The 16079-nt window shown below is 49.0% G+C and overlaps 1 protein-coding gene across 1 annotated transcript in view; it reads right to left on the reverse strand.

Moving 5' to 3' along the window:
* LCP1 (lymphocyte cytosolic protein 1) overlaps positions 1-16079 on the reverse strand; it is a 70198-nt gene that overhangs the window by 53208 nt on the left and 911 nt on the right. The window lies entirely within an intron of this gene.

A 16079-nucleotide genomic window follows, 5' to 3' on the forward strand; every position in this document is an offset into this window, starting at 1 on the left:
GCCCACTGCGGGGCTGCAGCCCAGCTCCACGGCTGCGCCGGTCGTGGGACCTTGGGCGAAGCGCCGAAGTCCCCGGCCTCAGTCTCCTCGCCTGGAAAACGGAGTGAAGTGCAGCGTCTACTTCATGCCGTTGCTGTGACGGGGAAGTGAAGGGGTGCAGGTGGGGAACCCCAAAGACGGCCCGACACAGAGTAGGTGCCGTGCGCACGTGCATCTGCATTTCAGTGTTTACCCCAGGCGCGGGGCCAGGCCCTTCACTCACCTTCGTGCACCGATTCCTCACAACGACGCTATGATTCAGGGGTTTTTTCCCCTTTGATTTTAGAACAACAGTGTGATTCTCATACCATAAAATTCACTGTTCAAAACTCAGTGGGGTTTGGTACATCGACAGAATCGGGCAAGGATGACACTACATGATTATAGAGTATGTTCACCTTCCCCAGGAGGAACCTTCTACCCACTCACAGCTACTCCCCACTCACAGCTACTCCCCCACTCGCAGCTACTCCCCACTCACAGCTACTCCCCCCACTGCCGGCTACTAATCTGTTCGGTCTCTCTGTTCGGTCTCCCCGCAGATGCGCCTGCGCCGAACATCTCCTACAACACGTGGTCTCCCGTGACTAGCTTCTTTTCCTTAAGCAGACTGTTCTCAAGGCTCATCCACGTTGTCGCAGGTGCCAGTGCTTTTTCCTACAGAGGAAGGTATTCCATCGTAGGCGCAATGTGGACCACAGTCCATCCATCCACTCATGCGTCGCCAGTCATGTGTTTCTCCTCTTTGGGTTGTAAATAATGTTGCCGTTCATGTTTGTGTACACGCTCCTGCGTGGGTGTGTGTTTTCTGTAGTTTTCGGATCCCCGTTATGCATGCACATGGCTTTAGAAGGCATGCACCGCCTCGAGGCTCAGGTGAGGCGCACCTGGACACGCCCCCTCTACCTCCGGGTCCCGGTCCCCAGAAAGGGCTGTCGTCAAGCTCTCGCTGTTTCTCTGGCTGCTCCACATTTTCAGATGCTATGCTTGTGCTTCGTTGGTTGTTCAGGATCAGGTTTCTTTTCTGCTTTTTTTTTTTGTTTTTTTTTTTGTTGTTTTTACTTCACACTCTGCCCACATGCACGCACCAACCCTCCCACCATCCTCTAAAGCAGGTTATTACGTCTTTCCTATTCAGTTTACATCCAGCTCTTACACCGCTGAGTTGTAACAGGCACAGCACTATGTTTATATTTTATTATTGCAGCTTTTCCCTTGGCTGGGTTTCTGTGTACCTACTGCTAATTCTGTATCCAACACTCCAACCAAGATACACTTTGTAAAAATTAAGAGCTGAATTCATTTCTCCCTTTCTTCTTCTCCTTTTGGAGGGGTCCCTCCTACAGTCCTTCATCCTCCCGCCAGGCCCCGCTGCCCAAAAGCCACCCAGAAACTTCCCTTCAGCATCACCCTGGGAACCCCCTTGTGCTCCCTCCACGCGGGCCCTCCTGCTCCTGGACCACACCACGTCAACTTCCTCGGTCCACTTCCCTGTGAGCAAGCACACCCTCCAGCAGGTTTCTGGGGGGAAGGCTTCTTGGGACATAACAGTTTTGAGACAGTTGAAAACTGGAAACCTATACAGTCTTGGAAGTCCACACTGGAGATCATTTCTCTCGAAATTCCTAAAGAATCGTTCGGGTGCGTTGTAGCTTCCAGGGTTGCTCTTGAGAGGTCTGGTGCCCTCCTGTTCTGTGGCCCTTTGCATGTCATTTTGACACATTTCTAGAAATAGTTAGAATTTTCTCTTTGTGCTTGGCCGTCTGAAATTTTGTTTGTCTTCGGGTAGGTCTGTTTTCCACCATTGGGCTAGGGATTCAGGGATCTCTTCATCCAGAAAATGAAATATTTCAGTTCTGGGAGTCAGACTCTCTCTCTCTCTCTCTCTCGCCCTGCCCCCCGCCCCTTCCCTCTGTTTTCTGTTTTCTCTTTCCTCGGGATTCAATTTATTTGTTGGGCCTTTGGCACTGATTCCATAATTTTCCTCCTGTTTTCTGCCTCTTGGCCTTCCTGTTCAGGATTTTCTACTTCTTCTTCAAAACTTCTACTGGACGTTCTGTTTCTACTATCATTTTAATAGCCAAAACCTCTTTTTCCCTGAGTCTTCCTTTAAAAAAAAATCTTTATTACATTTTTTTCATTACCACTTAATCTCCTTACACTCCCCTCCCCTCGGCAGTCAGTCCTCCTTTTCTTACGGCAAGGTGGGGGCAGCGTGAGGTGAGCAAGACCTCCCTACTCTTTACGTAAACTTTGCGCCGGTCGCCCTGTTTCTCAGCCCCACCTGGCATGGCACCCGTGCCTTCCGCGGGACATGCCACGGCCCAGGGTTCTGAGCGTGGCCGAGCGTCCGAACTGGTGTGGTCGGAACTGCTTCTTGTTGGCCTAAGCACTGTACCTGGCATTCTCGTTACAGGCTCGGGGGGCCACGCTGCTGTGCATCCTCAGGCACGTTCCATGCTCCATCGACTCTACAGCCTTCGACATTCTGCCGACATCACTGGTCTCTGGTGCCTCACGGGCTCCAGGTCTCCCCCGCCGGCCTGGGAGTCCCAGGAAGAGAGGGCTCTCTTTGTTGTGTTACTTCTAAGCACTGTCCCTGGCATTTCAATACTACTTGTTGAATATTCCCAACACCATTTGTTAAAGACACTGTCTTTACCCCATTGTATATTTGCCTCCTTTGTCACAGATTAATTGACCATACGGGTGTAAGTTTATTGCTGGCTCTCTCCATTGATTTCTGTGTCTGTTTTTAGATCAGTACCATGCTGTTTTGATTACTATAGCCTTGTAGCGTAGTTTGAGTATCAGGTAGCATGACAGAATGGAGGTTCCTCAAAAAATTAAAAATAGAACTACCATATGACCCAACAATCCCACTTCTGGGTGTTTATCCAGAGAAATCCAAAACACTAATTTAAAAAGATATATGTTGACTGAAACATTATTTACAATGGCTGAGATATGGAAGCAACCATGGATAGATGACTAGATAAAGCAGAAGTGGTATATATACAAAATGGAATATTACTTGGCTGTAAAAAGAATGAAACCTTACCATTCACAAACACATGGATGGACCTAGAGGTTATTATGCTAAGTGAAATAAGTCAGGCACGTGAAGACAAATGCATACGATTTCACTGATACGTAGAATCTAGCAAACAAAGTAAATGAACACACAAAACAGAAAAGACTCATGGATCCAGGGAACGCAGTGATGGTTGCCAGAGGGGAGGGGCTGGGGGGCTGGGTGAAAAAGCTGGGGGAATTGAGAAGCACACGTTGGCAGGTACGAGATATTCACAGAGATGTCAAGCAGAGCATAGGGAGTATGGTCGGCAGTACTGTGATAACCATGTGTGGTGCCCGGTGGATACTTGACTTACCAGGGGATTACTTTGTAAGTTACACAAATGTCTAACCACTTTGCTACAGGCCTGAAACTAATATAATAGTAAATGTCAACGGTGTGTGTTGAGTAAATGAATGAAGAGGACTAAGCTGCAACTTCTGAAGGATGGGGTGGAAAGGAAAGGCAGAAACGTACTCTGACCACCAGGGCACGGCATGTGCAAAGGATCAGAGGTGAGGGGAAGCAAGCACACGGAGAACCAGGCGAAGCCGACCACCCCTGCGGTGCAGCGCACAAGGGGAGGGGGGAGTGAGGATGCGGGAGGGGGTACAAAAAAAAAAAAGAGAGAGAAAAGGCTGGAGACGTCAGCAGAGACCAGATGGTGGTGGGTCTCGGAGCTGTGTTAAGGAATTCGGACTTCAGTCTGAAAGCCCCGGGGCAGGGCGGGGAGGAGGATGTGACTATCTCAGAGTCTGTGTTCCTTTCCTAGGGCTGCTGTAACAAAGAGCCACACAGGGCGTTCTTTAAACTAAGTTTATGACACATAAATGTGGGGTCTCGTGGTTCTGCAGGCTACAGACTGGACTCAAAACCAGGACGTCAGCAGGGTCGGTTCCCTCTGAGGGCTGAGAGGGACAGTCCCTTCCATTCCTGTCCCCGGGCTTCTGGTGGTTTGCTGGCTTCTGGTGGACACTTGGCTGTATCCCCCATTCATAAGGAGACGATCACAGAGGATTAGGGCCCACCCCAATGAGCCCACCCCAATGAGCCCATTTTGCTCTGATCATCTGCAAACACCCTCTGTCTCAATAAGGTAACATGCACGGGAACTGGGGTTAGTACTTCAGTATCTCTTGAGGGCAACACCATTCACGACAGGGACTTCGGCAGAAAGTGACACAATCAGGCTGCATTTCACCTGAAAAACCCTACTTGCAGAGAGACACGAGATGGCGAGGGTGGGAATGGGGAGGGGAGGGTGAGGATCAGACCCTCCCAGAGACCTCTGCCTTCAGAGCCGTAGAAGGTGAGGACGAGCGGTGGTGGGACGGAGAGACGTGGGGAGGGATGCAGGGGACCCACGGCACAGCAGGGAACGCGGGAGAGCTGACCGAAGACCAGGGAAGACGAGGACTGACTACAGCAGGAGGAGGAGTCCGCGATGCTGACCTCATTTCTGCCTGGAAACTGGGTGTGCCATCCAATGAGACGGGCTGTGCCCTCCAAATACGGAACTGAGTTTGCAGAAGAGGCATGATGAATGTAGGAAACGCCACCTCATCTCCCTGGTTCCCACACAGTCTTCTTCGTGGGGCCGTTCTTCTCGTCGCCCTTCTGGAGCCATGACCGAAAAGCCTCATCTCAGTCTTCAATGCCCTTGCCTTTCTGCAACATTTCACAGATAGCCGTCCTTCCTCTTCTCCCACTCTTGTCTTCAGGAGCAGTTACTTCTATTTCATCGCAAAAGGAGCCATTTTATTTTGAACTCCTGCTCTCATATTAAATACCTAAAACGGAACTCACCATTCCTCTGATGCATACACCGCCGCATGCCGTCCCGGGCTTCCTGAGCGCAGCCAGGAGCGCACGGCTGGCCCGGGGGCCGCCGGAGGACTCCCAGCCTCCTGGTCTTCTCTCCATCCCACACGTGGTCACAGTGGCCTCTACTGTCCCTTCACAGCCTTTCTCAGTGCTCTGCTTTCTAGGCCTCTTCTGCATTCTTGAACCCCGACTGCTATACCCCTGGGCTTTGGATCGGATTCGTGGTTGTCAGCTCCCCACCTCACTGCTCCTAGATCCATCCTGCACACTGCCGCCACGCTAGTCGTCACACAGCTACACTCCCCGCTAACCTCCTGCTCACCAGTCGTCTGAGGTCACTCGCCACGTCCAGGACAGCATCCAAAGTCTGCCTCGATTCACCTTCCAAGCTTCATTGGAACAGCACAAGTCCGTGGGCATTTTTGAGCTGGTCTGTTAGACCCTCTAACACACCTACACACTTCTCGTTACGCCTCTCAGAATCCCGCGATCTCTCTCGTTGCCGGCTCTCCCCACCTCCCAGTTCTGTGAGTCTGAATCAGTCTCCTAGGATCAAGCCACCTCCCTTGCGGATCCCAGTGCAAAACCAGAATGAGCACTCCTTTGTTCGTAAAGGATTAAGAATTTTTAGATGGTGACAGCACGGCACTACACCAGGTGTAGAGACCTTGTGAGCCCACAACCCGTGACACTGCACGGGTCACACATGCTTGAAGCTGGCTCTGATCAAGAATCCTTCCTTCAATCCCGAGAAAAAAGAACAATTCTGGAGATGTCATCCACCCTGATCTCAAACTATACTCCAAAAATTATAGTAATCAAAACAGTATGGCATTGGCAGGAAAATAGACACACAGACCAACAGAATCGAAATAAACCCAACACACGTATAGGCGACTAAGTTACAAGAAAGAAGCCAAGAATATACAAAGAAAAGTCTCTTTAATAAATGGTGTTGGAAAAACCGGACAGCCCTCATCAAAACAGCCTGGTACGGGCATAAAAACAGACATGCAGACCAATGGAACAGAGTAAAGAGCCCAGAAATAAACCCACACCCATGTGGTCATCAGTAGGTGACAAAGGAGGCAGGAACAATGAGGTAGAGACAGTCTATCCAATACATGATATTTAAAAAATGGAGGGATACACACACAAAATAAAATTACACTGCCTTCTTATAACATATCCAAGAATAAATTCAAAATAGATTAAAACAGATTTAAAAAGAACAGGACAGCTATATGTAAAAGAATGAAATTAGACCACTATCTTACAGCATACTCAGAAATTAACTCAACATGGACTCAAGACTGGAGTGCAAGACCTTAATAAAACACAGAAAAGTGGGGCTCCCTTCTCTTTGCCAGATGGGGTGTGGGCCGACTCATGAGTTGTTGAAGAAGGCCAATTAGATTTTGAACTTTAAGATAAAATAAAACACAAAAATAAAACACACACATGAGGCTTCTGGACACTGGTCTGAGAGGTGCCTTTGTAGATTTGACTCCGAGGGGAAGGGAAACAGAGCAAACGCTCCCAACCGAGAGCTTCCGATCAGCAAAGGAAACTATCGTCACGACCGAGAGGCAACCAACTGAACGGAAGATGAGTTCTGCAAATGATACCTCCAGTAAGGGGTGAATCTTCAAAATCTATAAGAACTCATCCAATTGAACAACAACAAACCCAAACAATTAAATTAAAAGTCAGGCAGAGGCTCTGAAGAGTCATTTTTCCGAGGAGGACATACAGACACATGAAAAGGTACAACCAGCTTTTAGAAAAATGCACATCAAACCCACCATGAAGGGGTCCCAGCGCCCCGCCAGCACCCCAGGCCAAGCTCCCCATGCCCGGAAGAGGGGCCGCCACAGACTCTGGCTGTGAAAACCAGTGGGCGCTGTGGCTGAGCGGAGCAGAGGAAGGCTCAAGCCCCAGGCAGTCCTCTTAAAGGGCCTGTACGTGGGTTTACTCAGGGAGGGGCAGCTTTCTCTCCGGCAGAAGTGCCGGCAGAGGCTATGCCTTTGCGGAGCCCTCCCCACCCCCTCCCCGCTGAGCCTGCACCCGCAGGCTGGCACCGAGTCTGCGTCTCCACTAACCTGGATACACTGTTTGCTCCTCCCTGGGGATTCCATGCGACCGCCCCCCAACCAAACGGCTGGCCCCCCAAGTCATTTCTGGCGGCCGTTCCATACAAATGTCTTATCTCTGCTGAGGCTACGAGCTTTCTTAAAATCTCTCCAAGGGTTACACACCTGACACGAGCAGCACCTGGCTTTGGCACGCCCTGCACCGCTGGCCAAGTGGTTCCTCCCAAGTCTAGCACTAGAGGCAGCCAACCTCAGCTCACGGCTTAGCCTCTCCAGGACACCTCCGAGCCCAGCACGACCAGCAACCCCTGCAGATCAGTTTGCACCTCACACCAGGCGGTCCGGGGCCAGGCACAGGCAGCGGCTGACCTTGGCCTGCATCAGAGCCCCTCCGAAAAAGCCCCAGATCCAACATACCTGATGACGAGCTTCAGACCACACCGGAGCGGCCCACGGCCACCTCCACAAACCACCTCCAGAGGGAGGGGACTCGGCGGGCACCAGAGCCCTGCTAAAGCCAGTCCTGCTCCGTGAGGTCAGCACAGGCACTCACTCTCCTTCACTGTAGCCATGGCCAGTTCTCACGGCCACCCCCTCTGTGGGTCCACCCCTCCCGCTGATGTGCCAATGGCGATCAAGGCTCAAGTACAACTGGACGGCACACACAACCCACTCCGGGAGCACTCGGCTCAGGCGACCGGGAGACTACACCGCTGGACCCCACCTGAGGCCACTCTGCCCAGAGCAGGAGACACAGCAGCCCTGCCTCATACAGAGAAACACGCCCAGCAGGGTGGCCGAGATGGGCAGACGAAGAAACACGGCCCCAGTGAAAGAACCGAACAAGACTCCAGACAAAGAACTAAACAAAAGGGAGACATGCACTCTACTGGCGGCAGAGCTCAAATCACGGGTTATAAGGATGCTCCGTGACCTCAGGGCAAGAGTGGTTGAACTCAATGTGAACTTGAGCAGAGAGATAAAAGCATACCAGTGCAGAGAGAAAACATAAAAAGAATGAGTCGGGGATGAAGACTACACTCACGGAAACAAGAGTGACGGGTCGCCCACAGATGGACGGTGTCCCTGCTGCCGCCCCACAGGGACGGACGGAGGCCACTGCTGTGGGATGCTGGCGTCATCGCCCCTGCCCGCAGCCGTGTAACCCGTCGCCGTGTAACAAAGGCTGAGCCTCCCTGGTATTGCCAGGCGGATTATAAAAAGGAGGGGGCTGTTCATAGCTGCAAATACTATGTTCATAAGATGCCAAGTCCATAAAAATGTTACCTCTGAGATATTTCTAAGTCGTAAAAAGTTGAATTCAGCACGCTACGCTATGCAGGCTCTGACCATTTCAAAAGTAGAGAATTTGTGTACCTTTAGTTTAGAGCAACCCCCTACGCATGCAGTGACGCTTCATAACCCCTTTACACGAACAGCCCTCACAGCAGACGCAGGCTGGTGTGAACGTGCGCCACTCACCTGCACTTCCCACGCTGGAAACAGCTTCCCTGCACTTTCGCCAGCAGCAGCCGGCTGCCGCAGCTGCCGACACAGTGTCTGGGATGCTCCCAGCCGCCCAGGACACAGATGCAGAAGCCAAGGTTTTAAAATAAGCAAATAGAAAACAAAACATGACAAGGAGTGTGAATCAAATATGGAAAGTCACAGGCCTTTTAAAAACACAAACCTAACAATAGGAAGCAGAAAAGAAACAATCAGGAAAATAATTCAGGAGCATGGTGCTTGGGAGAAGCATAGGACGTGAAATTAGAACTTAGAGAAAAGTCTCGATTCCCGCAGGTTAAAGGATCTTGTGTGAGGAAGATGTTTTCACTTTCCTCGGCTGAACTTATATGTAAATTGGAGAGCGTGCTACTTGTATCACAGGTTTACTTTGGAGAATAAATGAGATACGCCCTGACTGGTGTGGCTCAGTGGATTGAGCACTGGCCTGCAAACAGAAAGGTCATTGGTTCGATTCCCCATCAGGCACGTGGCTGGGTTGTGGGCCAGGTCCCCAGCTGGGGACATGTGAGAAGCAACCCATCACTGTCTCTCTCACGCATTGATGTTTCTCTCCTTTTCTTTCTCCCTCCTTTCCCCTCTCTTGAAAAGTAAATAAAATCTTTTTAAAAAGAGAGAGAGTAAATGAGATAATATATGCTAACACACTTAACAATGGTCTTAATGCCAAATTTTATTGACCCTGAATTTGTCAACTGTGACATGTAAAATACCTACATTTTTCATTACGACAGTTCAAATTCTTTCATTCAGTCCACCTCTTTATTAAGATTCAACTGGAATTTATTGGCACTTACTTGTGCCCCGTGCCAGGTGCCTCAACAACACCACGTTTAAGGTTGGCAGCAAACCCACGATGCAGGTAGCATGCGCTCTATTTTAAGAAAACGGAGGCCCAGATGACAAGTTTTTGTTTTTCCTGTGTATCTGCAGCTGCAGTATGAAAATACGTCTGGCCAAGTTCTCCATTTTTTAAATAGATGTATGAATCAGCCGCCCGTCTCTGTGTACCAGGCCAAAGGACAGTCGGCTGAGCTGCGGCGAATGAATCCCTACGCCGGCCTCCTAATTCCAGTCCCCTAATCCCAAACGCTCACTCCTCGGGCACGAGTTTCTTGTGCGTGACGAAGTGCCGAGGAAGACACAAAACACACACAGGTGAAGAGCACCCCGGGGGCCGCATGCAGGGCAGAGCCAGCGACGATACAGACCGTTTTAGACCACTCTGTTGGCAGGGAAACGGGAGGGGCTGGGCAGCGGCGGGAAGTGGGAAGGGGTAGCAAGCCCTGCCCGTGGACGACAGAGGCGAGGCGAGACGGCGGTCACTGCCAGGCCTGGGACAGAGAAACAGAAGGCCCGCTCCCGAGCTTGACGCGGGAGAGGAGACATGAGGAAGATGAGTCAGGGGCGACGGAGGTTAACTACGTAAGGAGTTCAGGGGAAGGGAGATGTCCTGTGTAGACACACATGGCATTTAGGAAAGAGGAGGACGCACCGCCGTGACCTTGAGGCATGGGGGCGAGGGCGAGGGAGAGCTGGCCCGTGCACGGTGCAGACTGCGGAACCGACGCTGTGGCCTGGGGTCCCGGCCGAAGCCACGGAACCAGAACCGCGCTGCAGCGGCAGGAGACCGGAGACGGATGGAGCTGTCGGGGAGCGCCAACACTGGGGGGCAGCACTTGGAAGCTAGCAGCGAGCCGAAGTTCAAGGACTGACGCCTGACATGAAGAAGGGGCCGCCTCAGTCGGATTTTTCACGTGAACTACAATACAACAGACTTACATAACACATTAAATTGTAGATGAGTTTTAGATTATGTTAGATAGTAAAGAAATATATTTTACACCTTTTTTTTTTTTTCTGTACCCAAGACAGTTCAAGCAGCAATAAAGGAGAAGGCACGGGTCTTCTCCAAATTCCGTCCGCGTTGAGAAGAACCGCATTCGGGGGAAAGGCACCGTGGCTAACAGGGAAGTCCCTTGAGCCGGACGGGTGGTGTGTATTATAATGGGGACATTTGCACGAGTGTGTGAGAACGCGTCCAGCAGCCAGTGTCGGGGACCCCAACACCCTACAGCGGCCAGCACGCCCGAACGCACCCGTTCACTATTCCCCCTGCTTTCCGCAAGGCCCTCGGCCCGCGGCGGGGAGCACACAGCGGTGGGTAGGGCGCACCCTCTGCTCCTGCGGAGTTCACGGCCGGCCCAGGGCCCCGTGCTCCCCGCCTCTTTGCTTCCCACCCGAACTAACCGGGACTGAGCCTCAGTGACGTTTCCCATTCTCCTTTGGCTGTGCACTATGGATAGAGGGAGGCTGCGTGCTTGTTCATCAGCAACTGGAGGTTGTCTTTTAGATGAAGGATTCGGCAGCTAGGGAAGGTGATACACACACGCCCCAGTGGTCACACGGTTTAACTGCAGGGCCGCCTGTTACCCCTCCAGGGGGCGCTCTCAGTCGCCTACAGCGTGGGGGGTTCGCCCTACAAAGAGCGCCCTGTTCTCCATGAACCCCAGGAAGAGGAACGAGAAATGGGAAGGAGAAGGATACTTTGCCACCCGATCTCCCTTCTCATTGCTCTTTCCTATTTAAAGCAAGAGATGATGGTTAAATAAAAAAATAAAATAAAATTCTTTTTTTTTTTAATTAAGAATCAAGCAAGAAACAAGCACCAGAATGAATGAAGGATGGATTCTCCAACACTGCTTTTGGTACTGGATTTGCTGAAGCCACTGAGTTTACAAATTGTCACATTGTATGTGTCCAGAGGCAGAAAACCACACTTCAGGATGAGTATACCGCGTCTGCCTGCCCTGACGAGGTAGGTGGCATAAGCGGGCTCACATGGTTGTTTAACTCTCCAGGCCATGCTCCTGCCTGGGGTGTGAGTGCATCTCAAACGCCCCCGAGGACCAGGCAGGTAGCTCAACTGCCTGCAACAAGCCCAGTGTAAGGGGCAGGGACTCCGGCACGCGGGAAAATCCGTCTTGTTCAAAGGGAGCAGCCGAAGGAATGCAGGTGCGATTGTTTACGAGAAACCAGAAATCTGGATTTCCCTGTGAACTCCTCTGATTTTTTAATAAATTGGCAATGAGTTGAAAAAATTGTAATTCTTACCCGTGGATATGTTTTATTGATTTTAGAAAGAGAGGAAGGAGGTGGGGAGAGAGAGGGAGACATTGATATGTGAGAAAAACATCCATTGGTTGCTTCCCATATGCGCCCTGACTGGAGATTAAACTCACAGCCTAAGTATGTGCCCTGACTGGGGATCGACCCTGCAACCTTTTGGAATACGGGACAATGCTCCAACCAACTGACCCACCCAGCCAAGGCTGTACTGGCAATGAATTTAAAAGCTTAAGTGTCAGGTTGGCTACCCTGTAACTGATTCATCCAGAGGTGTCACTAATTGACACCTTCGGGTGGTGGCACGTCTGCCGTGTGTGCAGAAACGTGGAAGGCAGGCACTGCGGGCTCCGAGCATGACGAACCTCAGCACGTGCAAGCAGCGCAAACAGGCGCACAAGAATGCTGGAGGCACACCGTTACAACGGAGATGATTTAAAAACTTAAAAATTGTGCGAAAATAATGTTGCTGGTGCCTGTGGAGTGACTGGTTTGATAGGAAGAATGATACTGAATGGTTGACAAATCACACAAAATGTTGAATCAGCCTGACTTAACACAATGGTTATCTTCATGGTCCTCATCGGTTAAAAACAGGGGGAAGTATTTGGCATGGTAAATATTGAAGGCCTAATGTTAATTCAGAAGAGAGCTAGGAATTTGTGTAATTAGCATATCACGGTGAATTGCTGCTTAAAGATGTTGCAAGGCATGAATGATTCCATTGGTTCAAACAAAGCCTGTTTTACCAAAGTTTGTGGGAGGTCCCAGTACAGATTCATCCATCCATTCAACAAATATTTATTACCCAGCCTAGTACTAGGCAATCAAATAGATTTCTAAATACCTATACCCCCAGATGGGTGCATGTGAAAAAATACAAACACACGTAGTTACTTATTGCTAATCGATCAATAGTCCATAAATGAAAATTGGCAATAGAGCCATCCAGCCTACGTACTGAAAGAGCCTTAAGAGTGAGGAAACTGGGGTTCACAGAGCTCAGCCAACTGGGGCTCGATCGTCCCGATTTAGTCCCAGGTCAGCTTTAGACACATTGGAAGTTGATGACGCCGATGACGACAATCCCAAGCTATTCTCTCGGGTCCGCCCGTGGGAACGCAGGCTGGAGCGATCCCGGAGTGACTGCATGAGGACAATTCTTCTACTCCCTTCATAACCACACGCTCAGGAAACGCACCCGTTCTCTTTAAAGCCACACTGCAGACCGACCCCTGCACAGGGCAGCTTGCTGTTTCGGAGACAGGGTCCTCCCTTCCCTGCGGACCCCTCAGAAGGCTGCCCCTTCTCTCTTCCCAGGGAGAAAGGTGCCTCTCGAGCATGGTGAGAAGTTTCCAAAGGTCAGAGATCATCTGGGGGACGGTCTGAAGGTCAAGCAGGAGGAAAAGTCCTCGTTTCCATTTCAGCCAGAACCGCCCCCTCCTCCCCCTCCCCCAGGGTTCCTTCATCCTCCAGCCAGAAAGCGTCAGTGACTCATGAGGAAAATGTTGACCTCTTAAAAGCCACACCCCCTCCGCTACCTCGCAGAGAACATTTCTCTGTGACAACGACTTTCTTCCCATGAAAATAAGCACATGTAAGGGACATACATGTGTGAAGACACACCCAGGGCCGGGTCTAGTCCTCAGGGGCGGGTCCAAAACTCACAGCTGCCCTACCTCACCGCAGCTCGTCCTGGCCGCGCCCAGCACAGGATTAGCGAAACCGGCCCTTCTGGTTTCTAAGGAAAACTTTCCACTGAGCCCGGGGTGGCCAGCTGGGTTTGTCACGCCCACGGTTCCACTCTTAATCACGGTGGTCTGTGGCTTCAGCTCCTCACTGATCAGGGACGCCTCCTTCTTACCTTCAAGAGGGACCCCAAGTGGCTCACAACTGTGCCCTAAAAATACCCAAGCCCTTGACGCAGATGACTTCTTTCGGTCCTCCCAGTACCCCGAGTTGGGTCCCGTTGTACCCGACCATACAGGTGAGAAAACCACAGGGGCTCACGGAGGCTGAGCGCGTGGTCCAAGGGCCCAGAGCTACAAGTGGCAGGGAAGGACCTGAAGACGCCCAAGCTGCACTATGCGGTGATGCCTTTGATTGACATTTGATGCACATACTAGAGTTTTCAGTGAACATGAGCATCGTGGAGTAAGATTAAGTATAAAAATCGACACTTAAAACGGCACCTTCCAGCACTGACAGTTCTTCACTCACAGTCAACCCGACGTTAAGGAAACAATTATTTCTACCTTTTCTTTTTGGTGGACACAATCACATAATATGCTCAGATACCTAGTATCAGTTGGGTGCAGAGTCAAAGTTTAGTAAGATCGCTGGAGTTAAGGAAATATAAAATTGTTTCCAGGTATTTGGGGTAGTGCAAATAGGCAACACTAGTCTAGCAAAGGAGCATGAGAAAACATTAACATTGTAAACAAAAAAAAAAACACCCCTCAACAGTTATAATTATAAATAGGAAAAGCCTCTGAAAATGATTTAGAATTTCACTGCAATGTCTAAAATGATAAAACCTCAAATGAATCTTTGTGAGTTGTTTTAATAGTTTAAAGTTTAGCACCTAGCAAAGTACCTTACGCACAGTTGGTCTGCAATAAAATCATTCTGGAATGAGAGACTGAACTCATGAATATGCTTTTAAAAGCAGATAGAAATTTGTCTTTCTATTATGTTTGGAAGTTTTTTTAAAAAAAATCTATGACACAGGTTGCATGACATTTCCTTGACAGTAACAATTTCTTTTGAAAAGGAATCCCAGGATCATTCTCTAGGTCAAACAAAGGAAAGGAAATAATTATCATCTTGAAAGACAAAAAGAAATAACTAAATAACTGGCAAAAAAAATAAGAACAGAAACAAAACTTTTTGTCTTTGCAGTGAGGTATGAGAGGTAAAAAGAAAAGCAACTTCAAATTATACCTCATAACTTTAAAAAATATAAAACTGATTTTTATGCAGCAGAATGAAATACACAAAATAAAAGCATACATTTTTGCTTTCCTGCTGGTGAAAAGTGAAGACACATAATTAAACAATCAGGTAAAGTTAGTCCAAGAAAAGAGCTCTTTCTCAAAAGCATTTTAGTATTCTGGGTTATTGTGGGGACTCAAAAGTTTACCCAGTGTACAGTCAAAAAGAACTACTTAATAAAAAAAAAACCTTCTAAAAACTAATATGAGCATCAAAACACAAACTACTCCAGCTATTTCCTTAATGGACAATTCAGATGAATCTACACAGACTAAACTGCTTCGTAAATCTCTGTCCTGTTTTAAAACAAGCAAGCAAGCAAGCAAGCAAGCAAGCAAACCAACAGGAGGAGTGCGACATGGAAAACAGGGAAGGTGTCCAGCAACAATTTCTACGCCGTTCCAACAGAGCGGTGTCCTTTCACCGGCAGTGAATCTGAGATGCCCCAGTTACTCCCCATTATTCAGGAAAAACCAGAGCGTTACTTGCAGGGTGCCCGGGGCTGCTGTTGCATGAGGCTTTTACCTCATTTGAGCCACACAGTACAAACAAAAACACAGACCCTATGTCCTTGGCCCTGTTACCCCGGCCTCCTTAATACAAGCTGCTAAAGATTGAAAGTGTTGTGGTTCAGTTTGACAAAACCAATTATGTGGTTCTGCCAAACTGCAGAGCTAATGGGATAAATAAATGGGCTGTAATGTGCATTGGGTAAAGTACACCCTTGAAATCAAAGAGAGAACTGTATTATTTAAAGAGACAAGATGATTTTTTAAGGGGAAAAGGACATTGAGGTAGTAGTATTTTCAAAAGTAATAAACTGCATTAAAATAATAAAGCAATCCATATGGGATGTGATCTGTGCCTTCCAAATCCAGTCTTCATTTGTACGTCATTCCCATAGAGGCAGCATGTTAATTGTGTTAGAATAACTGGCACTCACATATAAAACACACCAAGCCATGGATTTTCATAATAACCATCTCACTGGTCTAATAGAAGTAATAAGTAAAGCCTGTCACCTGACTCCATGTGTGACAAAGCATTTAAAAACGGCAATCAGAAGCCTTGATTTCTGACTCTGCACTACTAAACATAAGTTTTAAAGGCCAACCACCCATCAGTCAGACTGAATCCCAGCAGTTCTTTCTAGTGACCAGTCGTTCTCTTCATAAGGAAGAGCACAAGCACCTGACCCAACTTACATATTGCAACATACACATTTTTATGCTTAAAAATATAAACATTTTTCACACTTTCAAAATAGGCACTACAAATATTACTTGAGGCAAAAAACCTAGCTATCAGACTTGCCGTTTGCCAGCGTTTTTGTCTGCCTGAGAAGCTAATCAAGCTATGAAGGAAACACAGGCAAAGCGGAACAGACCCAAAACCTGCGG

The sequence above is a fragment of the Phyllostomus hastatus genome, unplaced genomic scaffold (assembly GCF_019186645.2).
Source record: "Phyllostomus hastatus isolate PE091 unplaced genomic scaffold, TTU_PhHast_1.1 phas_contig_29, whole genome shotgun sequence".
In the NCBI taxonomy this organism is placed as follows: domain Eukaryota; kingdom Metazoa; phylum Chordata; class Mammalia; order Chiroptera; family Phyllostomidae; genus Phyllostomus; species Phyllostomus hastatus.